The 27,615-nt window shown below is 35.3% G+C and overlaps 1 pseudogene; it reads left to right on the forward strand.

The window, feature by feature from the left end:
- The window catches only part of LOC125106930 (nucleosome assembly protein 1-like 1), a 58,803-nt pseudogene extending 33,467 nt beyond the window's left edge, over positions 1–25,336 (forward strand).
- The last annotated feature ends 2,279 nt before the right edge of the window (positions 25,337–27,615 follow it).

Consider the following 27,615-nt stretch of genomic DNA (forward strand, 5'->3'; position numbering starts at 1 on the left):
TTAAAGCCTTACTTTCTAACCTGGCCTTTAATGATATGTTTTTCTAGTTAACTTTGTGTATCATTATCAATTCTTCAGTACTCATTTTGAAATCCCACGTAATTAAGCACATTTTCAAATCAGCATTATTTCACAATGTAAACAAGATCTGCATTTGAATGAAAATTTTAAATTTTAAAAATATTGTAAATTAAGGCTCTGGAAGTATTTTTGTTAGCGTTGCAAGTATCAGTGTATATCACAGTATAAATATTCACTTTCATTTATTAGTGCAGCTAAAAAACTCTTTAGTGGTTAATATTATCAAAAAATAGTCTTCTTACGTTTCATTCACATAACTGGATATCAAAAGATTTGGGGTTTAATTATACTGAATACAATGAAATAATACATTTTGAATTAGCTCTCCAAACTTATTTCAGATATCCTTAAGATTGTTTGTAGTTCCTTTAGTGGGGCTTACAAGAGAAAATCAGAGTACACTCAAAAAGAACCTAAATTCTTAAATCTCCTGCCTCAAATAAGGATTCATTTCATATTTCTCAATTTCCTCACTCACTTGGCCTTTAGTTTTCATGCATTATAAAATGCTGTCTCTGCCATATCCACATTATACTAACACTATCCATTTCTTAATCACTGCCACCATCACAGACTAAATAGTATCATTTTTTGACTGACTACTGGCAATCACTTGCTAACAGATACCACTAATGCTTGCCCCCTTCTATGGTTTTTCAAAGGTGAATATATTTTGACATTCAGTCAAATGTCTCATCAGACATTTTTTGAATATTCAAGAAGCAGTACTAACATTCCCTGGTTTAGAGGAATGGTGCTGGTATAAGTGTGCTGGTATCTGAGCACATTGAAAGACTCTCTCACCTGATGCCTCTCTTCCTATCTTAGATCAGTAGGCCACCAAAGCTGAAGGGATGAAGCTATAAAGGCTTAATCTCAGCCTGGCACCTATATCATTAAGTATTTATTTTTTCATCTGATGGAGAAAAAAAATTGATAGATAAAAAGAGAAATAGGCAAATCCTCAAATATACTTGGAAACTCTAATATAAGCAGATATAAAAGTCAGTAAACATAAAGATTTCTGTAGCACAATTTAACCAACTTAATCTAATTTATACCAACAACTGTGGAATACATAATTTTTCAAGTTTTTGTGGAACATTTACTAAGGTTTCTACTATTTATTTATTCAATACATGTTTAGTTGTAGTAGATACATTTATTGAATAAAAACATGTATTTATTCAATACATTTATTCAATAATGTTTTGGAAGTCCTAACTGTTACAATAAAGCAAAAATGGAGAAACAAAAATTGAAAACATTGGAAAGGAAGAATAATGACTTTGCATCTTAAAAATCAAAATGAATCCTTAAACAGGCTCCTAGGAGTAATGATTATAGCAAGATCCTAGACTAGAATATTGATGTACAAAATCTAATTGTATTTATATATAAAAGAAAAGATAGAAAAGGAAAACTAAAATATAAACGTTTACAATAGTATAAAAAAGCATAGCATAATTCTGTGGTTAAGAATAAATCTAAAAACATATGCAATACTTCTGCATTTAAAACTATAAAAGATGAAATACTTTCTAAAAGAACCTAAATAAATAGAGAAGTATAACATTCCAATAGCTTAGAAGACTCAGTAATGTTATCAGTTTTCCCCAATTTGTCTGTAGATACACATATGCAATTCTACTCAAAAGCCAAGTTGGATTTTGTTTTATTACCGTGTTAACTTATTTGGTTTCTAAATTTAATATTTATTTGTCTGTTTATTTATGAAATTGCCAAGCTGATAACAAAAGAATTACGAAGTAGTTAAGAATAGTAGAGAAAATCTTGAGGAGCATGTTGGAGAACCATGCTACCAAATACCAAAACTTACTGTGAAATTGCAGTGGTTAAGCCAGTGTGATATTACTGTAAGATTATTACAGTACACTAATGGATGGGGCGTCTGGGTGGCTCAGTGGGTTAAGCCTCTGCCTTCAGTTCAGGTCATGGTCTCAGGGTCCTGGGATCAAGCCCCACATCGGGCTCTCTGCTCAGCGGGGAGCCTGCTTTCCCCTCTCTCTCTGTCTGTCTCTCTGCCTCTCTCTTTCTGTGTCAAATAAATAAATAAAATCTTTAAAAAAAATACACTAATGGAAAGGAATAGTGTTGGAAAAGACCAATACAAATCCATTTTCTTTCTTTCTTTCTTTCTTTTTAATATTTATTTGAAAGAGAGAGCAAGAGAGTGAGAGAGAGCATGAACAGGGAGGTGGGGTAGAGGGAGAGGGAGAAGCAGACTCATCTGTTGAGCAAGGAGTCTGATCCAGGGCTCGATCCCAGGATCCTGGGATGATGACCTGAGCCAAAGGCAGACACTTAACCAACTGAGCCACCCAGGCGCCCCAAATACATTTTCCTAATTTACAGGAAGATGCCACTACAGTTCAGTTCCATTTTTTGCTTGTTTGTTTCTTTGTTTGTTTTTAAATAAATGGTGCAGGAACAACTGGATAACCATATGAAAAAACCAATACTAGGCCTCCTCCTTATACTACACATTAAAAATTAACTCAAGACATGATATACTCAAACATAATTGATAAAATATTAAAAGTTCTAGAAGAAAACATAGGAACATATCTTCACAAACATAAGGTTTTCTTAAATAGAATATGAAATAGGATATGATATTTTTACTAACCCTTAAAAAAAAGACTGGTAAACTACATTTCATGAAAACCAAGATAGCAAAAAGATAAGCAACAAAATGAGAGAAAAGATTCACAACACAAATCAACCCAGTTTAAAATTGGGCAGAAGACTTGAACAGGCATTTCATGAAAAACTCTACCAAAATGGCCAGTCAATATATACACAGATAGTATACAACATTAGTCATCAGAAAAAATGAAAATCAAACCACAGTGTAAATATCCCATGCACCCATCAGAATTACTGAAATTAAAAAAAGACATAATATCAAGTAATGGCAAAGAGTTGGAAAAATTAGAAGTCTTTGTCAATGGTAGTGCAAACTGAGTTAACCCATATTAAAAGCTCTTTGGTATTATCTAATACAACTAAACATACATATGCCCTCTACTCAGCAACTGCACTGCTGAGTTTATAATCCTCAAAGTAAGTAATGATATTGACCAGAAGGCATGGTCAATACATTCATAGCAATTTTGTTTGCGATGGCCTCATAATGTAATAAACCCAAGTTCCCTCAACATGGAAAAGTTAAATAAACTACAGGGTAATATCCATACAGTAAAATACCACACAGCATAAAAATGGGCTACCATGTATACTACAAGAGAATGAGTTTAGCAACAATGTTTAATCTCACAGACATAAGGTTTAGGCACAAAAAAAAAGGCTTCAGGCACAAAAGAGTACGTACTCTAGGATTCCAATAATATAAAGTTCAAAAATGGGCAAAATCATTCTTTAGTGATAGAAATCAGAATAATCATGGTGCTTACTGGGTTAATTTGGTATTGACTGGTTGGGACCATGGCACAATAAATCCTTCAAGGTAATGACATTTTCTCTATTTTAAATGTAAAAAACATGTATTTAATATAACTCCATGTGAGTTGAATTTCAATAAAATATCACCAAAAACAAGAACAAAAACAAAGTAAATTCTGGGTGCATAACAGTAACTACCCCATGAGACTGTTTTGGGAGCTCAATGGAAATTCATTAATAAAAGTGCATTTACTATAATACCTGCCACACAGTAAAAATCAATGAATACTGGATGAGCAATACCAAGTTTTGTTGATGATATGCAGCAAATAGAAATCTGATATACTGCTGCTGGGAGCATATATTGGTACAGCCATTTGGGAAACCCTTTGGCAATATCTACCAAAGTGAAACATACTTCTAGCCTATGATAGTAGTTCTTCTCTTAGGTATAGAACTAAGAGATATGAGTATATGTGCTCCTCCCAAAAAACATGCATAGTAGTAGTATTCTCAGCTTTATTCATAGTAGCCAAACACTGAAAATAATTCAAATACCTATCAACTCTAGAGTAGATTAATAAATTGTATATTATATAAATAAAATAACTGTTAGTAATGTAACAGAACAAATTATGACCAAAGGTGACAACAAAGGTAAATGTTGAACAAAGGAAGGAAGGCCAAAATAAAAAGACTACATAGAATGCAATTTAGAGGGGCGCCTGGGTGGCTCAGTGGGTTAAGCCGCTGCCTTCAGCTCAGGTTAGGGTCCTGGGATCGAGTCCCGCATCGGGCTCGCTGCTCAGCAGGAAGCCTGCTTCCCTTCCTCTCTCTCTGCCTGCCTCTCTGCCTACTTGTGATCTCTCTCTGTCAAATAAATAAGTAAAATCTTTAAAAAAAAAAAAAAGAATGCAATTTAGATTTTAATAAGAAGATGCTGTATAATTCTTTTTATAAGAAGCTCAAGAGTAGGCTAAATTAAACTACAGTAACAGAAATCAGAGTGGGCTACTTCTTTGCAGGAGAGGTGGTAGTTATTGTCTGGAAAGGGACATGAAAAACCTTCTGGGATACTAAGTATTTTCTATATGCTGATATGGAGGATGGTTACATATTATGTGCATATTTAAAAATTGTATAAAGCTGTATGCTCATAATTTATGTACTCCATACATTATGTCTCAATATAAACATTTTAATAAGTATTTTTAAATTGAAGATATAAATAAAGAAACCAAGAAGTTTACCTAGTTGTACCATGACTTTTTTAAAAATCAGAAATAGTACTGTCAATTTATTTTATAATACATTACCATAACATTTAGATCAGCAAAGGTCATTTTTGGGTAAAGAAGAACAGTAACATTAATATGTTCACAATACTTAGAAAGGACATAAGTCCATCAGCATATTACATTTATTAATTTATGAGATGTAGGGATTGCTGAAAGATAAAAACTTATAATTACTATATAAAAACAAGCTAACATAAACTATGAGATTATAAAAAAAGAACATCAGTCTTCTTCCTCAATCTCAAATAAAAACATAGGAAACAGAAGGAACAAATAAACATGAAAAATTTATGAACTAGAAAAATCCAAAAATTGATTTAGACAAATCTAAGAACTGCTACCTTGAATATATCAATAAAAGAGATTGTTTACTTCTAGCTTCATCTAGAAAAAATAGGAAAAGAGACAATTAAATTAAGAATAGAGTATTATATTAGCAAAGATATAAAAGATTACTTTAAATTTGTTATTTCCAGGATAATCAGGAATCTAGAGGACAGGGCTGATTTTTAAGTAAAATATAAATTAACATAGTTAAGAACAAAATGGATTATCAAAAAGTCAACGAGAACAATTTTAAAAATTGAGAATGCTGCCAATAACTACTCCTCAAAAAAGGAAACACCATCCTCTGCCAATTTTCTTCATTTGATTCAGCAATGATTTCATATCTTCAAAGAGCATACATAACTTGGCATAATTTTGCAAAATTAGAGACTCATGATAAAATAACCTCTATTCTATTTATAAAATTAGCATATATTGATAATAAAACCTGAAAAAAAGGCCCTTCTAAGATCACACACGAATATCTTTTTTCTTTTTTAAAGATTTTATTTATTAATTTGACAGACAGAAGTCACAAGTAGGCAGAGAGTCAGGCAGAGAGAGAGGAGAAAGCAGGCTCCCCACTGAGCAGAGAGCCCAATGCGGGGCTCGATCGCAGGACCCTGGGATCATGACCTGAGCTGAAGGCAGAGGCTTTAACCCACTGAGCCACCCAGGCGCCCCAATCACACACAAATATTACTGCCAAATATAAATTAAAATCTATTAAGTAAAACATTTGTATGTGTATTTTTCAAGCTAATTGGACTTGTGGTGGTTTTGTACTATTAATTTGATTAAATGGAAACTACATTTCCCATAATTCACTTCCATGTATGGTTCTGGGCCAGCACTACATATGAAAAATCTGCATGAAATTTGTGAAGCAGAAGTAAAGCAGCAATCATTACCCTCTAAAAGTCAGAGTAGGGCTCTAGGTGCTGCTGCCTCCCACATATCATCTGCTGGTTTATTTTTCTGCCAAGAAGCCACAACTGGGCCTGCTGCCACCGAGCTCCAGCTAGATCTCCTGCAGATTCTGCATCCTGGGTCAGATGCAGACTTTTACCAAGTCACTTCATAATCAAGGTTAAAGATGGCGAATGAAAGATTTGGCTTGTACTCATGGATTGCAATTTGTCCCAACTCTTGCCTATTTTTCTTTCAGACTGTCAGCATGTCAATATACAGAGATTTCTGGCCCTTCGCCAGTCACAGAAAAATAGCCTCCCATGGACTCCTTTACTGGCTCTCTCTTTAAAGATTCCTGATTAGTAACTTTTATCTGATCCTTCCACACCTCTAGTTCCTCAGTTCTTCCTTATGTATTCCTTAATAACCATTCCCTTATTCTATGTCATTCATAATTGTTCTGTTTCCCTGCTCAAACACAGACTGGATAAGTGGTATTAATTCCAAGAATGTAAGGATTCTTTCCATAAGAAAATCTATCAATATAGTTCAAGTATTTCCTCATATTAATATGTCCAAATATCACCTTTCAAAAACAAACAAAAAAAAAACAAAAAAAAAAAAACCTTCCAATGTCAGAAAGCTTCCAGTAAATTCTATAAAACATTCAGTCTTGGGGCACAGGAGTGGCTCAGTCGGTTAAGTGGTTAAGTATCTGCCTTCGGCTCAGGTCATGATCTCCAGGTCGTGGGATCTCCCCATGTCAGTCTCCCAGCTCAGTGGGGAGTCTGCTTCTCCCTCTCCCCTGCCATGGCCACTCCCCCTGCTTGTGCCCTCTCTCTCTCGCAAATGAATAAATAAAATCTTTAAAAAAAAAATCATCCTTTTCTTACAACATCTCTCTCAGAGAGTTTTTTAAAAAATGGGAAAGAGTCTCCAATTTATTATGTGATTTAGCTTAACCTTAATATTATAATTCAGCAAGGACAATATGAGAGTGAAAATATATTTTCCTTACTAACATAAACATAAAAATCTTTTTTTTTAAGGTTTTATTTACTTGAGAGAGAGAGAGAGAATGAATGAGAAAGAGAGTGAGCGTGAGCAGGAATGGACAGTGGGGTGTGGGGAGGAACAGAGGGAGAGGGAGAAGCAGACTCCCCACTGAGCAGGCAGCCTGATGTGGAACTCAATCCCAGGACTCCAGGATCATGACCTAAGCCAAAGGCAGATGCTTAACTGACTGAGCCACCCAGGTGCCCCCACACAAGTCTTAAACAGAATTTTAGCACACCAAATCCATTAATTTGTGTGGATATGAGTAAATATAGACAAGTTAGATTTTAGTTCAGAGAGACAAAGTGGGTGTAATTTAGAAAATCAAATAATATAATTTCCCACATTAACCAATAGGAAAACCATTTGACAACTTCAATAAATGTAGAAAAAGGATACAATAAAATATATAGGTATTCACTTAGAAAAACAAAAATAAAAATGAAGGAAAGTCTCTTGAAAAGCGTTCAGTAAATACCATATACATGTTGAAATATGTTCTTTTGAGTATAGGAATGAAGCAATGAAGGAGCTTCTGGGTTGTGAACACATAGAGGTTCTGGGAGCGTGGCTCACCTGGAAAGAACAAAAATTCTCTGTACCCCTTCCCACAAACCTTGCCCTATGTATCTTTTCCATCTTGCTGTTTCTGGGTTACCGTCTTACAGACTGTTAATCAGGTAGTGTAGTGTCTTCCTGAGTTTTGTGAACATCTCTAGAAACAAAAAAAATCTAAGGATCATGATGGGCTTTGGTCTTTCTGATAAAACTTATTTTGAACTCCAAAAAGGAAAGAAAGAAAGCCCTCTATTACCACTACTATTTAATATTGGATATGCAATGAAGTTAGAAAAACTGTACGTATTATAAGGATAGAAAAGGAATAAATAAGCTGCCATTATTTGAAGATAATTGTATAGGAATATCTTAAATTGTCTATAGATAAATTAATAGAATTAATAAAAGAGCTAACAAGCAAAATATTAAAGAATCTACAAATCAATCTATGACTATATAGTATTGACAATTTTAGAGAGTGAAATTTATAAGTTACAAATAATGTGAAGACATATAAAAATCTCAAAAATTATAAAAGTTTAAGAATTATTAAAAGAGGAAGTATTTACATGGAGAGATATATTATGACCATAGTTTCAAAGATCCAATATTCTAAAATGTTAATTCTTCATAAATTAATATATGCAAGCACCTTTTTAAAATTGTAATTCAAAATTTACATGGAAATGCCAAGGGCCAAGAATAATCAAGATACAATAAACAAAAAGAACATGTGGAAAGAGTTACTCTACCAGATATCAAAACCAATCATAAGCCTCTAATAATCAAGACTGTGTGTACTAGTACAGGGATAAATAGAGAGACCAGGGGAACCCACAAAGGGAGACCCAGGGAAAAAACCAAACTCAGGTATATATGAGCAGTTGTTACATGTCAGAGTTAATAAAGCAGAGAGGGAGGAGAAAGTTTTCAAGAAATGATGTTGAAATCTTTGGATATTTATATATATAAAAAAGGAAAGAAAGAAATTAGATTGCCACTTTATAGAAAAATCAATTAAAATGAATCAGAGATCAAAAATGAGAGGCAAAAGTATACAGGTTTTAGAAGAAAACAAAGAACTTGAGGTTAGGAATATATCTTTAACAAAATACAAAACTTATCTCTTCCTCCCATAAAGCAAATGACTGATAAATTGAATTATGTTGAAATTAAAAATTTTTCTTCAATATGACATAAATAAAAGAGAAGGAAGTTAAAGCATACAGTAGGACAAGATATTTGCAATTCATCTTATTGAAAAAGTCTTAGTATAAGAATACTAAAAGGATCCCTACTAACTAATATGAAAAGAAAACTAATAAAAATGGACTAAATTTTTTGAATAAGTACTTCCTGGAAACAAAAATCCTAAATGGCCAATAAAAATATGGTACACTGTTCAACCTCACTAATAATAATGAACATACAAACCAAAATGAAGTATCATTGCATACCCCCAATAGACAGAAATTTAGAAGGCTGATATCAAATCTTGGCAAGGATATACAGCAAAGGAAATTCATGGTAAGAACAAAAGCCCACCAACTGTAGAATTCATAAATAGTTGGTTATAATCTTTTAATGAGCCTCCACATAATATAAAAATTAATAGACTATAATTACTTGCAATATGGGATAAATCTCAGAAACATAAGGCTGAATGAAAATACAATTAGATAGTTAAGGTATAAAGTAGAGTATAAAATTAACATCCCAAAATCAATGTATTTCTTATATAAGAATAATAGAAACTTGGGAAAATATAATTGAGATAAATTGATGATTACAATAAAAATAGAAAATATATAATAATAAATCTATCATGACATGCTCGTGATCTATGTCTGAAACATTACCCTCTAATCCTTTAAGTTTAAAATACCTGAATAAATGTAAAGACTTCTTATCATTGGAAGAAAAAACTGGAGTAATAGAAAAATAAGTTTTAAACAAGCACTAATGAGTGATTAATTAATGAATAAGTTCATTAAATGAACTTATGTTCAACGAGTAAGTTTTAATGTTATTCCAATCTGTACCCCACCGGTATTTGAAAATAATCCTAAATTAATCTATAAAAATTAACATAGGACAATAACTAGGATAAATATAATCAAGTAAAGTAAACAGAAGTGACTCACCATATAAGACTTTTAAATTAAAGCAATACTTCTGGAAGGCTGACACCACCCTCAGAATAAATAACGTATTGCTGAATGCAGCTACTGAGAGACTTTCCTATGAGACATTAGTATATGATATATAGTAGCATTTCAAACAAATGCAGAAACATGAAATAATAAAAAACTGTGTTAGGACAATGATTAACAAGAAGGGAAAGTAAAAGTTAGGTCCCCATTTCACTTTTTAAATCAAGTACCCATGATTCAAACTAAAGAACATTATTAAGATGCAGTGTAAACACTACGGTAAACTTAGGTGGTGAAGCATCCATTTCATCCTCTTTGAGGAGAGCCATCTCCAATGAACACATTGCCAGCCAGAGGAGTAGATAAAGAGCAGACCATCTACTTCCCCTAAGGTTCCTTTGTTGATTTCAGTAACTGACCCTTTGGACCACCACCTTTTCCCTTCTCTGCACTTTACAAATTGCTGCTCTAATGTTATAAATTCATCAGTAAAGAATGAGCTCAAGAAATCCTCCACTAAAAGCAGAATCTCCAGAGCATGTGTGCAGTTCCCCACCCACCAACCTTGTTCTGTGGCTCCAGGTAAACTGTGTGATTTCCTGGTCTTGTGAGTTATAAACGTTTATATTTTCAGTTTTCTGATTGTTGCTGAAGGGTGTCGTGCAATCATAATAAGAACCCCAAGGGATGGTCCAGTCGTAGCATTGGTTTGGAAAGGGGAGATTGTTGGGGAGCTCACTGAGGCCAGGTGAGTGCCCCCAGGCATTTATAGAAAACAGCATTTTTAGGCATAAGCTGGGACCTGGACAAAACTGGCACTCTGACTTTCCCCCTCTGCTTACTTGCTTTTACTAAATGATGCTCTCTTTCATTCTTCAGAAAATATCTTTCCTCCATCACAAAATATACTCAAAACTCCATTTTGCTTTCTTCTTTCTATCCACTTCTCAGAATCTTTGTTAATAAAAAATTTCCCACCTCACTGTCAAATTTGTGAGAAATTTTCAAAGGAGTTCACATTTTCAGTTTGTTTGGTTACACATTGCAGTATTTTTTGTTTATCTTCTCATTTCTCCCTGCAACTCCTGCTGTTAATACTTGAATCTGTTTTCATTTACACACTGTCTGTGTCAGGTACACAGTGAGCACTAAAGTCGTCTGTGTTGACGAGAATAAATGGAGAAATAAAGAATGCTTCAACATTAGAGAGGAAACCAAGCCACTCCTCTGGTATCATGACTTGCTTTCTTCCAGCCTAGAGCAATGACACAAAGATTTCACCAACTGGGAACATTCCCTCCAATTAACTTAATTTGTGTCAAAATATCCCTTTTGCAACAGTGTAGTAATGTTAGTTTAACTATAACCTTGCAAAGGCAAAAAGCCTAGTTACTTTAATGTTCAATGAATTGTTTTCCCTAGATAACAAGTATTGAAAGAATTTTAGCAGAGCCATTTTCAAGTTTTGACAGAGTCTATTTCAAGGGCTATGAAAACTGCAGATTATCCAGCCCTACCCACAGAGATTCTGCTTTAGAAATTCATAGATGAGGCTCAGTGATCAATATTTTTGACAAGCAGCACACTTATTCAACAAATATTTTTGAGTGCCTGTCATTAATATTTTGTTTTGTATATAGCTGTGAACAAAACAGACCAAAATTCTTGCTTCTGCAGAGCTTACAGTTCAATGAGTAATCCTGGGATAAGGATTTTTAGTATTTAACGGCAGTCTTTAATATTAAACAAACTTTCTTAATATTGTTGCTTTATATTAAGGGGTTAATACCTCACTGTGTTTGGTGTGACATTTTGATAAGGAAATATTTTGAGAAAGTACAGCATGTAATGTTGATGATACCATGACTCCATATCTATATGCTATTTCCTAAATTTCTCTCTAATTTTCAAAGCCAAGTACCTGATATGTATTTTTTTTTTTGCTATAGAATCAGTTAAAACCGTTGATGAGATATGTGATGAAATACAATGGGAGAGGCTTTCAAATTTATAAAAGAGCATTTAAAACTCTCAACTATAAATAACACTGTAATTTTTAAAGTGAAGTGATGGGCACTGGTGTCAATTAGAAAAAGAACATTCAACTTGGCCTTAGAATCAGTATATTAGAGAAATGTTTTTTGAAATTCTGAACACCTTCATGAGGTGCTTCTTCTCCCCCTCCCCCAACTCCTTCCTACAGAAAAAGACCTGTTACACAAACTATAGAATTTTAGCAAGTGTTAGCACATCATTAGTCCTATCAGGACTCACCCCAGGAAAATTCACACTTTTAAGCAGAAGAATGAGATGGTGCTCTCCACAGCAGGGAAAGTACCCAAAGCCAAGAAACTAGAGTTGGTCCCAGTACATATGACAGAGCAAAGTGAAGGTGTACACTATTTAAAATGTTTAATTCAAATACAAACAACCACAGCATCTGCCAGTAGAAGCTTACTTAGACTCACTGAAAGGAAACAAATTGGGGAGAGGCTGCCAAAAAGACTTGAGGCTATAACGAAAGACATGAACTGCTGTGTAGCACCAATTTATAAAGAAACCACAGCCATCACTACTGAGCATAGACACTGCGGTTTTCACTAATATTGACTTTCTGCCAGGAGCTCAAGTCAGCACACTTTCTTTTTGTGCCCCTAGCTCCTGAGAATAACTCTGATGAGGGTGCCCTGGATTGGTAGAATCTGTTATACTCTTCTGCCTTTGCTGCAAGAAATCCTAGAAAAGAATTTGACACTGAGAGCTTCAAAAGAGGAGACTGTCCCCTATGAACACTAATAAAACAAGCAGTTCTTGATTGTGAGTTCAAATGGACTAACTGAATGATAAAGGACAATTAAAGGCTCATCTTGTTAATTTATTTTTATTTTCTGTATCTTTCCACTTTTGAGAAATGTGCTATGAGCCCTCAGAGAACTCTGCTTTGGAGGTCAGGTCTCCATACTCTGCAATAATTTCTAGAAGAAATGAGTGCATTTTTTTTTCTTTTAGGGATGAAAGAGAGAGTTGATGATTTCCTTCCCAGTGAATCACTAGCTAAATGGATGGATCCTGAGTTACATCTGAATGGAATGAAATGTGGCCACTTACATGTAGTTCTTCCTGAAGGATCAACACAAATCATTCAGCTGATTCTAAATTTGATGGAAGAGAAGGAAGTTTTTCAGTAGGTTTTAATACTGCTTGAGTGTTCTTCCCTTGGTAATTGTTAGTTTTACAAGAATTCTTGTATACATCTCTTCAGCCTGTTTCCTCAGCTAAAGTACAAATTTTTAAAATAATTTTTAAAAATCGTATCATACCCCTCTAATAGATTTAAATGTACCTCTGGCTAGAGAGCAAATTAAAATCAGAGACTGAAATCTCAAATTTTAAGATGCATGCCAATTGCCTGAGTTTAAAAAAAAGACAGAATCTGCTTTCAAATGTGTGGGTGGGGACGGAGACGCATCTCTAATAAGCTCCCACCCAGGTGATACCAGCCGCTGGCCCAAAGATCACACTTAGAATAACAAGGATTTCATGCTTTTTAAAGCAATGGTTAATGAAGAATCCTGCACACCTGTTGTTACAGGGGCTTTGAAGAGTTAAGGCCCTGAGCTAGCCATTCCTATCTAATTAAATTTGGACAACAGGTTTGGGGCTCTTTTGAATAAAATTGCTTTAAAAAGACAAAGAACAGAAATCTTAATTTCTGTTGGGGTGAAGAATTCTTCCTGTTCAATTTACACTTATTTTGTGTCTTATGACCATGAAACGATCATGTTTCCTGATAGTTCTCTTGAACTTACGTTTTGTAAATGATAACCCACTATCTCTCTTTTTTTTTTTTTAAGATTTTATTTATTTATTCAGAGAGAGACAGAGAGAGAAAACGAGAGAACATGCAAGTGGGGGTAGGGAGTAGAGGGAGGAGAGAGAGCGTCTTAAGGAGACTCTGCCCTGAGCGCAGCGCCCAATGTGGGGCTTGATTTCATGGCCCCGAGATCACGACCTGAGCTGAAACCAAGAGATGAATGCTTAACCAACTGAGCCACCTAGACACCCCACTACCTCTGACTTCTTAAAGCTCATTCTAAAATATCTCTGGGAGACAGGAGGCTTAAATCCTTATATTAAAGAAAATTCAAACACTTTTTTCTCAATTTTGTCATCAAGACTGGCTATAATAAAAGTTATGACTAACAGATATTTTTTCCTCTTGCAATAAAATAAATGTTCAGTTTTCCCCTGGCAAATGATTTTCTGAGTTTTGATGTTACTAAAATACAGCTAATGTACAAAACAATTTTACCAGGGGATAGGTAGAAACAATTAGCCACCCAAGTTTCCCACTGTGTAGTTGATTTCTACAATTAGGGAGGGAGCATAATCCAATGATGAAAGCTCAGGCCCTGGAGCCCACAGAACCAAGCTTGTATCCTAGCTCTTATTTTCCTCAGCCATGTGGTCTTAGACAAGTCACTTCCCTCCCTCCAAACCTCAGTTTCCTCATCTATCAAATGAAGTTATTAACAGCAAGTTTGACACAATGCCTGCCAAGTATCCACTATTTTTACTATTAATTATATAATCTTTTGAAGAAAGAAAAATAGTTACATTAAAGTAATGGATGCTTGATAAAATTTCATTAAGCTGACTGGAGGAAGAATGGTGATGTTTGTAAAATGAGAAGCATTTTCTCTTACACATTATAAAGAACACATGTTTGTGACATAGGGGTGGCATATTGTTAGAAAATTGATGTAGATGACATCATATTTGTAGCTATATCTTGGTCTTGTTCTTCCCAAGCATGAAAACGTAATATTTTCTATTCATGTCTCTTAGGCATGAACCAAATTAGCCAATTACCTAAAGGTCAATTCTATTTAAAATACTACAAATGCAATAGTCAATAATGATAAATTTAGTGGCTGGGAAGAAGACATACTCAAATCCTCTAGTCAGTATATATTTTACCTATAGAGAAATCTACTTTGGATGAGGGTAGTTTAGGAGTCATAGAATCAAGAAGGTTGAACAGTGAATACCAGCCTAATAACAGTTATTAGATAGAAATAAAAACTGGATTTCAGAGAAGCTGGTATAGGTATTAAAAGATTAAGACAAGGGCCTGGGTGGCTCAGTGGGTTAAAGCCTCTGCCTTCAGCTCAGGTCATGAGCCTAGGGTCCTGGGATCGAGCCCTGCATGGGGCTCTCTGCTCAGCAGGGAGCCTGCTTCCCCCCTCTCTCTGCCTGCTTGTGATCTCTATCTGTCAAATGAATAAATAAAATCTTAAAAAAAAAAAGGATTAAGACAAGATTCAAATCTAGTTAGCATGTTTCTCAAAAGTCTTATCTTCTAGCTTCAGTTTAGTCTCATTGGAATAGTAAAATCCTTGCCATATGTGGTACTTGGCTGCACTTTTATTGTCTTCCTGACTTTCTTATGCTGTAAGTATGACCAACTATACTGTAACCTGAGAGCCATTTTAGCTATGTTTACTTGTCTTTTGACCCACCGTGGCATTCTTTGTAATTTAAGTTGTACAGAGAATATTAGTTTCCCATTCCTTCTGTAACAAATCACCACAAACTTAATAACTTAAATGACATAAGCTTATTCTCTTTCAGTGCTGGAGGTCAGAGTCTAACTTCAAGTTTTAGCAGTTCTGTGTTCCTTTTAGAGACTCTACGGAAGAATCTGTTTTCTGATCTTTTCCAAATTCTAGAGGGCATCTACTTCCTTGGCTCATGACCCTTTTCTCCAGCTTGAAGCCAGCTTGAAGCTCCAGAAGAAGCAAGGTGTAGCTTCTTCTCTCCTCTCTGACATCTGCTTCTAACCTTACGTCTTCTATGTATATAACAACTCTTCCTCTGGCCCCATCTTATAAGAAACCTTGTGATTACACTGGCTCTACCTGGATATTCCATGTTAGTCTCCCAATTCCAAGATCCTTTCCTGAAACATGTATATAAATGTCCTTTTACTATGAGGTAACATATTTACAGGTTCCTGAAATGAGGTCATGGTCACCATTGGGAGGCTATGATTCAGTCTAGCTTTGAGAGCAAATGAAATTCCAAATTATTAGGGAGGAGTTGCCTAATGGTTTCACTAATGTATTGTTTACAAGCGAAGAAAAATAAGTTAAAGAAGTTGAACAGATTGTTTATCCACTATAAACTTTATAATGAAATTATAATGAAGTTTATAATGAAATTCAACTCCAAATGAAAAGAATAAGTGAAAGACATTTAAGAATAAAAGTATGAAGAGATTATAGAATCTATGCCATGGGAAATGTATTAATTTTGTGTCTATGGAGGATACTATGCTATACTATTTGATTACACAAACTTATATAACAGTACATTCACCTTGATATAATAATAAATAAAGAGCAAGAATGTTATCTGTTATGTACTAAATCAGTACTTTTATGAGAACTGCAGCAACAAAGCAAAAACAAAACAACAGAAATGTCTTACCTGAGGGAATACGCAGTTCCTCCCACAAATAAGTTATACTAGACATTGTTAAATTGTTAAGAAAAAATTAAATGGAGCACATATTTCTTTAATAAGGTGTTTACATTGGTTATTTACATTGGTTAGTGTTTACCCATTAGGTTAGGGGCACCCGTGGCTCAGTCAGTTAAGTGTCTACCTTCAGCTCTGGTCATGATCCCTGAGTCCCTGCTCTGTGGGGGAGTCTGCTTCTCCCGCTCCCTCTGCCTGCCATTCCCCTCTGCTTGCGCTCCCTCTCTCTCTGTCTCTGTCTCTCTCTCTAATAAATAAATAAAATCTTTAAGAAAGGAGCCCATTAGGTTAAGTTTTAAAATCTGCAGTGCTCTAAAAAGCACTGAGGCTTGAGGCCTCCTCAATGCATATGGTCTTGAGGTTCAAAGTAGAACAGAAAAATAATTCTAGGAATTCACCTAATTTATTTCTGGAATGGCCACAAAATTGAAAGTGTTGAAGTTTTTGGAAATATTATTAGGAGGAAAAGTAAAACCTATTTGAGTTGGATGAGGCCCTTGCACCTCTTTTCAATTTTATTGAATTTTTTGTTTTTAATTTTTATTTCTACTTTAAATTAATAATTGTATCATTTCCCAAAGAATTCAAGATGCTCACACAAGCTTAGCTCTACATATTATTTTCATATATATTATTCTCACATTATATAAATCATAAAAGAATTAGTACTATTGTTTTGTTTTAAATAATCAGTTTAAGTCTATATTTATTACACTCTTTATTGCTATGTGCAGTCTTGTGTTTTCATCTGAGATTACTTTGCTTTAGTATGAAGAAATTTACTGTTTCTTTTACTGCAAGTCTGCTTACAGTGAATTAAACAGAGATTTTGTTTGCTTCATACAAAGAGGTTGTTATCATACCTTCATATTTGAAAAATACTTTCACTGGGTCTAAAATTCTTAGATGGCAGGTTTTCTTTCAGCTCACTCTATTGTATTCCATCTACTATATTTGCTATTAAAAAAAGTTAACTGTAACTCTATTAATCCTCCTTCAAAAGCAATATATAATTTTTTTACTGCTTTTAAGATTTTTCTCATTGCTTATTTCTATCAGAGGTTTTACCATTATAATGTGCCAAGGTGTAGATTCCTTCATCTTTATCTTGCTAAGTGTTTACTGACTATTTGAATTTGTGGGTTATCCTCTTTCATTAAATCTGGAAAATTCTTGGCCATTATTTCTTCAAAGAGTGTTATTGTCCTAGTTTTCTCCTACTTTTCTGGTTCTCCAGTAATATGTATGATAGACATTTTGAATAGTTTCTTGATGTCTCTCATTCATGGTTCGTGTGTTTCCTGTGTTCCATTTTGAAAACTTTCTACTGATCTGCCTTTGCCTTTACTATTTCCCTTTTCTGTTATATCCATTTTGCTATGAACCTTGTTCAATAGGTTGTTAACTGCAGATATTTTATTTTACAGTTCTAGAATAACCATTCAAGTATTTTATTAATTCCAAACCTCTGTTGACATTTTCCATTTCTTTATTCATTATGCCCACTTTATTATCTGATTTATTTAACTGATTAATCATAGGAATTGTGAAATCCTTATCTGGTAATAATAATATTTGGATCATCTTTCTTTCTGTTTCTATTGACCACTTTTATCTCTTTGCCATTGGTCACTCTTTCTCCTGATTATTCACATTTCTAGCAATTTGCTTTATTCTCTGCCTTATATTGTTGAAGATACTTTGTGGAAGCTCTGGTGTTTAACTTCTTTCACTAAAAAGTGTTGAATATGTTTTTGCAGGCAGTTGATTTATCAGCAAATTGCCTTGATCATTTTGAAGCTTGAATTTTATGGTGGGCATATTCTATCTGGTCTTGCCTAAAAGGCTGGGATATTTACCAAGACACTGTCACTCAAACTGGCTCTATTTCCAGTATTTCCATAGTACTGTGTGGCATTAAAAACCTCATCTCTTCAGCCTCCCAGCATCTTACAGGCTGCCTGGCGTCTACCTGTGCATGTACATCATAAAAGACATTCAAAGATATTTGTTACTATCCTAGAACTCCAACTTCATTTGCAATTTCCAGCAAGATCTTTGTTCTCTACTTGGACTCTATTCTAACATTCTAATGTGTTACAGTTTGGAAAATAACCAGAGGAGAACCAGGATGGGTATGGAGCTCTCTTCTTTGTGAATTCCTTTCAAGAATTTAATCCCTGAATTGGTTTCCATTCAACAATGGGAAACAAATGTTTTATAAATATTTTAAGTTTAATATCAAGGAGTCTGATTGCAAAACTCGATTTAATTGTAACTCACTTTAACTGATCAGTAGTTTGAACACTCAATAAACCCTACTTTTCTCGGTAAACCATCAAACCAGCCAACAGTGAAAGAGACATCTTTCTACTTAGTATTGCCTTTATAAGGTAACCTTTTATTTTATGGGGATATATATGTAGTAACTTTATTACATTTATATTTTGATGGAACTAAAGGATTGGTGAGGACATGTAACTGATATCCATTTGATAGCAGTTTTATAAAGCAGTTACTAAAGAAAATCTGAGCAAATATTTAACTTCAGTTTTTTTTTTTAAGATTTTATTTATTTATTTGAGAGAGAAACAGTGAGAGAGAGCATGAGCGAGGAGAAGGTCAGAGAGAGAAGCGGACTCCCCGCGGAGCCGGGAGCCCGACGTGGGACTCGATCCTGGGACTCCAGGATCATGACCTGAGCTGAAGGCAGTCGTCCAACCAACTGAGCCACCCAGGCGTCCCTTAACTTCAGTTTTTAAAAGATGATGGCAGATATAGAAATAAGTTTCCTTGGAATTCATATTAGAATTTCAATGAGCCTCCTGTCATGTGCATGAATAGTACATATATCCAGGGTTAATAAATTATTTTCCCACCCAAAATTGTTACTGCTTATTTTACATTGGCTCTGATAGTCTGAAACCTGCCAGTTAGAACAAGATATCACAAAATGATCAACAAATATTGTCTGCCAAAAGTTGAGACGTGAAATTATGTTTCCTATTCCATTTGTTTAATGTAACTAAAATCTAATTGTTTCCAAAGTGGATATTAAAAAACACAACCCCCCTCTGAACTGATATTGTTCATGTTCCCACATAATGATCAAAACACAAAATAATATTTCTTGTCAGTTCCACTGTCATAACTTTCAATTATTCTATTATTATTTACCAGTAATTTTAAGTAATACACTGATTTTTTATTGGCCCATATAATTCATATTCTCAAATTAATGTAAAGATCATTAAAATAATTTGAAAATTATTATTGTTTTATTATATGCTCTAAATTGGAAAAATATTATGATAGAAATTCATTGAATAATGAATGGTTCATGTTTACAATATTAAATTTTGAGAGAACGGATAATAACACAGATTTCTAGAAAAGATACTTGTTTAACATCAGAAAATGGCACAACTAAAACATAGCTTCAAAAGTTATTGGATATTGGGACGCCTGGGTGGCTCAGTTGGTTAAGCGGCTGCCTTCGGCTCAGGTCATGATCCCAGCGTCCTGGGATCGAGTCCCACATCGGGCTCCTTGCTTGGCAGGGAGCCTTCTTCTCCCTCTGCCTCTGCCTGCCATTCTGTCTGCCCGTGCTCGCTCGCTCTCCTCTCTCTCTGACAAATAAATAAAATCTTGAAAAAAAAAAAAAGTTATTGGATATTTAGTTATTGGATATCCAACTTTCATTGGATATTTTGTGTGTACTAAACACTCAAGAGTAGAACCTCACATCGTTTAACCTTTATAACAACCCTATAGTGGTTATGTGAGCCTTCTATTATAGTTGAAGATATAAGGCTCAAAGTAGCCACTTAACCTGCTCAACATCATATAGTTTAACAATAGTGGCAGAGATGGGAAGCAAATGAAAGTCAGCCAAAGTCTGTGCTTTGGGCAAACAGAGTGAACTGGAATCTGTACTCTGGAGTAGAAAGAAGAGAATAACCATTTCTTGCTTATAAAGTATCTGAGTCTCCTAATTTACAGCTGCAGTAAACAATATTGTTTGCCTTCGCTGGCACCTTGTGTTCTCCACTTACTATTCATTCAGGCTAAATGTACTCATGATTCACTTCACTGCTTCTATTTTTTTCCCTCCAGCAACGAGGCATCAGCTAGTTTGTCATCTGTATAGTGTCACGTGTGGCAGGTTTACTGTGCCCTCTATGACACAAACTATTCTGCTGAAAATGTACCATTAGCCCAATACAAAAAAGTAAATAGCTTTAAAATGAGTAAGTTCTGGGGAGCTAATGAACAACATGGTGCCTAAAGTTCATAATACTGTATTTTATAGTGAAAATTTGCTAAGAGAGCCGATCTTCTTATTCTTTTAAATATTTATTTATTTATTTATTTGAGAGAGAATGAGAACATGCACAAGCAGATAGAAGAGCAGAGGGATGGGGAGAAGCAGGCTTCCCGCTAAGCAGGAAGCCCGTGCCAGGCTTGCTCCCAGGACCCTGGGATCATGACCTGAGGTGAAGGCAGACGTTTAACCAACTGAGCCACCCAGGCACCCCGAGAGCTGATCTTAAATGTTCTTACCACACCTACACACACACAAACAAAAGTAACTGTATGAGGAAATTAATGTCTTAGTTAACTTGATTGTGGAAGTCATTGCACAATGTATGTATAAATCAAATCATCACATTGTATACTTTAAATATATCATTTTTATTTGTTAATTATAGCTTAAGAAGTCTGGAAAAAATAAGTAAATAGTGTTTCATTTTACTTTTACCCATTGTGTATATAATAAATTTTTTTTAATTAGAAAAAAATTATGCTTAATTCCTTTTAAAAAGTGGTTCATATCTTGCAACAATAATTTTTAATAGTGTGACTCACCAATTTTACCTTCACAAAATAACAAAACACGGATGGCCAGTACACAATAGCAAGAGAAAAAAAGATATTTTGGGGGAAAATCTTATCACTTCCCATTGTATGTTAGGCATGTTCTTGTTACCATAGTCTCCATAAACCTCATTGGTAATGGCTTGAGATTCCACTGAATCAAAATTTGCCATAGATTACATAGCATTTCTCTATCTTTGGATGTTTAGATTGTTCAAAATTTTCCCTATCAAAAATCAAAATCATGCTAGACAACAGAAGTAAAAAGAAACCAAGTGCGACTACATCAAACTAAAAACTTCTGCACACCAAAAAAAAAAAAAAAAAAAAAAAAAAAAAAAAAAACCATCAACAAAATGAAAAAGCAACCTACTGAATGGGAGAAAATATTTGCAAATCATATACCTGATAAGGGGCTAATACCCAAAATATATAAAGAACTCATACAACTCAATAGCAAAACAAATAAACAAACAAACAATGTGATTTGAAAATGGGCCAAGCATATAAATAGACATGTTTACAAAGAAAACATACTGATGGCCACAAGGTACATGAAAAAGTGGTCGACAACACTAATAACAGGGAAGTGCAAATCAAAACCACAATGAATATCACCTGACACCAGTTAGAATAGCTATTATCAAAAAGACAAGAGATAATAAGGCAAGGATGTAGAGAAAAGGAAACCCTCATCCCCTGTTGATGGGAATATAAATTGGTGCACCCGCTATAAAAAAGAGTATGAAGTACATAAAAAATATAACTATATATAAATATATGTAAATTATATATATATATATACATATATATATATATAAAATGTAACTATATATAAAAATATAACTAGCATAAGACCCAGCAATTTTATTTCTCGGTATTTATCTGAAAAAAAATGAAAACACTAACTTGAAAAGATATATGCACCTCCATTTTCATTGCAGAACTATTTACAATAGCCAAGATATAAAAACAGATTAACCTAAGTGTCCACTGATGGATGAATCAATAAAGAAAATGTGTTTCCATATATACATTGGAATATTATTCAGCCATAAAAAGAAGGAAATCTTGTGACAACATGAAAGAAACTTGAGAACATTATGTTAAGTGAAATAATTCAGACAGAGAAAGACAATACCATATGATGATCTCACTTATACGTGGAATCCTGGAGGAGGTGGATGAGGAGGAGGAGAGGAAAAACTCATAGAAACAGAAAACAGATTAGTGGTTACCAGAAGTCAGGGGTAAAGAGTGGGCAAGCTTCCTACTATTCCTCTAATTCATGGAAATAAGAGGAAAGTTCTCCATACTTTGTTCTTGGATCAATGTCTTGCCATTGGCACTAAGTGATCTTTTACTTATTATTCTTTTGAAAGCTCTAATTATCTGCTTATTTTTCTATTATTTTCATCTTTCTATTATAACCCTCCTGTTTCCTTTATATAAACTTCTAGGAACTCTGCTTCCTTTCTCCCTGACTTTAGCAACTTTTTACTTTATCCTTTGACATCATCTCTGATTATTTCTGTATCTAAAGGAGAGATGGACAAAACCACAATTACAGTTAGAGATTTCAACGCTCTTTTCTCCACAATTAATAGAACAAGTACAGATTTTCATTGACTTAAAATAGTGATAAGTTCCTATGAACTCATCGTAAGTTGAAATTATCCTAAGTCAAAAAGCATTTAATACACCTAATCTACTAAATATCCTAGCTTAGCCTAGTCTATGTTAAACATGCTTAGAAATATTTACATTAGCCTAGAGCTGAACAAAATCATTTAACACAGAGCCCATTTTATAATACAGTTTTGAATATCTCACTGTTGAATACAGACTGAAAGTGAAAAACAAAATAGTTGTTGGGGCGCCTGGGTGGCTCAGGTTAAAGCCTCTGCCTTCGGCTCAGGTCATGATCCCAGGGTCCTGGGATTGAGCCCCATGTCGGGCTCTCTGCTCCATGGGGAGCCTGCTTCTTCCTTCTCTCTCTCTCTCTCTCTGCCTGCCTCTCTGCCTACTTGTGATCTCTGTCTGTCAAATAAATAAATAAAATCTTAAAAAAAATAGTTGTATGGGTACAGAGTGGTTGTATAAGTGTATCAGTCGTCTACCCTCATGATCACATGGCTGAATGGAAGCTGTGGCTGCTGCTGACCAGTATCATGAGAAAGTATTATAATGTATATCACTAGCCCAGAAGAGATCAAAATTTAAAACTTGAAGTATAAGGGCGCCTGGATGGGTCAGTTGTTAAGTTTGGCTCAAGTCATGATCCCAGGGTCCTGGGATGGAGCCCTGCATCAGACTCTCTGCTCTCTGGGGAGCCTGCTTCTCCTTCCCCCATTCCCTCTGCTGTGTTCCCGCTCTCACTGTGTCTCTGTCAAATAAATAAATAAAATCTTTAAAAAAAAAAAAAAAACCTTGAAGTATGGTTTCTACTGGATACGTTAGTGCTTTTGCACCACCATAAAATTAAAAAAAAAAAAATCACAAGTTGAAACATCATAAATCAGGGACCACCTATAATAGAAATTCATTAGGATATAGGAGACTTGAACAACATTATCAAACAACTTAACCTAACATATGAAACTTTGGGATCAACAATAGCAGACTACATATTCCTTTAGATACACACCGAAAAATTACCAAAATGTACCATATTCTGGGCCATAAAACAAGACTCAATTGAAGAGCATTAAAACAATACAAAGTATTTTCCCTGACCACAATAGTACTGAACTATAAATGAATATCAGAAAGTTATCTGGAAAATTCCAAAAATGTTTGAAACATTAGCAATACCCTCTAAATAAACCATAGATCAAAGATAAATCATAGATCAAAGTGAAATTATTTTGAATTGTGTAAAAATAAACACAACCCACCAAAATATTTGGGAACCTGCTAAAACAGTTCTTAGAGGGAAATTTATAGCATTAAAGTCTTATATAAGAACAAAGAAAGTTCTCAAATTTATGATCAAACTTTTACCTTAAGATGCTAAAGAAAGGCCAATTAAACCAAATGTAAAATATAGAAAAAAACACAATAAGGTTAAACACAGAAACTAATGAAATAGAAAATAAAACAGAGAAAAAGAAAATAAAACCAAAATTATTTGTTTTGAAAGATTAATAAAATTAGTAAACTTCTAGACAGATTGATAAAAAGAAAAAAGACACAAATGTATTAAAAACATGCGGAAAACTTAGTTTTTTAGCAACTAAAATAGGTTAGTTTATGAACAACTTCCCTAAAGATGTAAAATACCAGAACAAAATATATATGAAAACAAACCATTACTTGCTTCACATTTAACTACTTTCTTGACAACACCTTTACTCAGTATGGCAAAATGAAATTTCACATGACAAAATTTCACCCAGCATATTGAGACTTAGTTGTGTTAGAAGTTTGCAATGTGCCAATGGCATTTCTGGGCCATTTTTCACCTCCTTCGAAAATAATTTAAGGATTAAACACAATACTAAATGTCTGTGGAAAATGCCTCAGCTCAGAAAGTTCCATTAATGTTAGTTGACTACATACTCCTTTCAAGAAGGTTGAGGGACCTAGGGTGCCTGGGTGGCTCAGTGGGTTAAGCCTCTGCTTTCAGCTCAGGTTGTAGTCTCAGGGTCCTGGGATCAAGGCCCACGTCAAGCTCCATGCCCAGCAGGGAGCCTGCTTTCCCCCTCTCTCTGCCTGCCTTGTTAGGGTCCGTGATCAAAGGAATGAGACTGATACAAAGCGAAGGTCAAGCAAAGCTTTATTTTGCGCCAAGCATCAAGAATCAAACTGACCGGTCAGGGCTGTCTCTCACGAAAGGACGACTACAATGATCCCGACAAGGTCACTCCCAAGAAGGCTGCCCCGGACGGACGAGGCTGCTCCATAGATGAGGCTGCTCCCAAGAAGAGGCCACTCCCAAGAAGGCCGCTGCTGATGAGGTCGCTACCCAGACAGGGCCACTCCCAAGAAGAGGCCACTCTGGAGGAAGCCGCTCCCAAAAACGAAGAGGCGATGACGACAGCGACGATGACAAGGAGGACAACACCAATGACACAGACTCTGCTCCTCATGACGTCACTCTGACAAGGCTGCTCCCCAGAGGAGGCCACCGCTCCAGATGAGGCCGCTGCTAATGAGGTTGCTCCCCGGACAGGGCTGCTCCCTGGACAGGGCTGCTCCAGCGAGGCCGCTCTGGAGGAAGCCTCTTCTCTGATGATGCTGCTCCCGCAGGGCCGCTCACCGAGGAGGCCTCTTCCCAGACGAAGCTGCTGCTGGGAATGACGCAGTGCCGGCGAGGCAGCGGCTCAGGGTTCGAGGCGAGGTTGCTGGTGTCTAGGCCGTTCCCCAAGGCGCCGCTGCCAAGGGTCGCGGTGTGTGGGCGGGGCCGCTGGTGTCTCGGTAGTGGTGAGGCCGCTGGCGTCTCGGGACCGCTGGCATCTTGGGGCCGCTGGGACCGCTGGCGGCTCAGGGACACTGGCAGCGCTTATAGCTCTGACAAGAGCTGTTACAGCTCCTACAGCTCTTAACAGCTCTTCTTCCCTCTCCGACGACTCTCCTTCTTCTGCTCCCGTGGACTCTTCTTCTTTCGACAGCTCTCCTTCTTCCTCTCCGACAGCCTCACAGACCAACCTTTATAGGGGTGGTTGAGCCCCGCCCCTACACAGGCAGCCAATTGAATCCCAATTCACCCAGTGGATATACGCGCACCCCACCAATTGGACATCTCCACCCAGCCTGCCCCGCCCCTACATCCGGGGTCCACAAGCCAGTTCCTGGGGAGGGGCAGGCCCTTACATGCCTCTCTGCCTAATTGTGATCCCTCTCTCTGTCAAATGAATAAATATATATTTGGAAAAAAAAAAAAAAAGAATGTTGAGGGACCTCTCATGCTGAGGCATTTCTTTACTTCTGGATAAGAAGTTGCTTAAAATAAAGTTAAATGCCAAAATAACAGATCAAAAAAACAGATCATAAATTTATATAACTAAAATTTAACTTAATTTAATTTAACTTATGCTCAAAACCATGTATTACTTATGCAGTAATTTCAATAGGTAAACCATTATATCTAATAATTAAGATAAAAGCTAACGTTTATATTACATTTATTATGTACCAGGCACTGTTCTACATGTATCAGCCCATTTGATCTTCATATCTACCTTGTGCAGTAAACACTAGTACCCTTATTTTTCAGATGGGGAAACGGAGTCACTGAGAGATTAAGTAACAAACCCAAGGTAACACAAATAGTAAGTGATAGGGTAGGGTTCCTAACCACTATAGAGTCTCTCATGAAGTCTACATCATTGCATGTAGTATTCCTGGATTACTTAAACATATTTTATTGCCTTTCTTTTCTTATTCCAGAGTGGAATTTGCCCTGTTTCTATGTTTGTCTCCACTTAGTGCTGTCTTTATCTTGCTCCCCCCGAAAAGGTGTGCCTTTGTTGGTTTGCATTCAATGTCAAGGTGTTCTTCTACTGCTTACATTTACTGCTATTCATATCTTCAAGTCAACTTAACTTTATTTAAACTTAAAATTTTAAAGGATTACAATTTAAAATACTGTACCAAGTTCTGTTCATGCAGTTAATAAACGTCTTATGATGACAAAAATAAATAAATAAATAAAGTGCCATATGCTGCTTAATTTAACTTTTTTGAATAAGGAGTAAGCTAAAGCAATTATAAACCTTTCAAAATCAAGGCCTATCTGAGTTGACAACAAAAGGCACAAATTATCTACTGTGGCAAAACAATGCAAAAACAAAACAAAAGAAAAACAGCAACCAGGAAAATGTTACAATGGCACCAAGGGGATGAAAATCCAAGTAAAGAACATCTCATCTTTGTTACCATGACAAATTTCCCTTATTACTTCCTTTCTAAAACTGGCTCCTGTTATTGTACAAAATCTCAATAGAAAAATTATGATATAGAGATTTTGATGAAATGTGTGAAAAGCATAGTATTGTTTTGAGTAAAAGATCCTGATTTATTATATTACTTTTAGTCCAAATATTTTAAATTAAAGAGAAAACGTCCAAACACATCTACCTCTGTGTTTATTACAGTACCTTGTGCATAGTCGGTCCTCCATTAATAATAATTGAATGACTGGTATGTAGAAAGATATTTACCTTTTCTTTCATTATATATCCCTGTCATTATATATCCCTGTAATTGGCCTTGGTATCAGATATTAGAAAAACTGTACTTTAGCCTTGAGAGGTCATATTTCAATAAGACTTTTACCAATATTCATTAATACAAACACTGAAAGTATGATATAAAGTGTGATATTATATACAAATTGAACCAGTAGAAACTAGACATTTTCCTCAAATAACTTTTATTTT

This window comes from Lutra lutra, chromosome 8 (assembly GCF_902655055.1).
Source record: "Lutra lutra chromosome 8, mLutLut1.2, whole genome shotgun sequence".
Taxonomy (NCBI): Eukaryota; Metazoa; Chordata; class Mammalia; order Carnivora; family Mustelidae; genus Lutra; species Lutra lutra.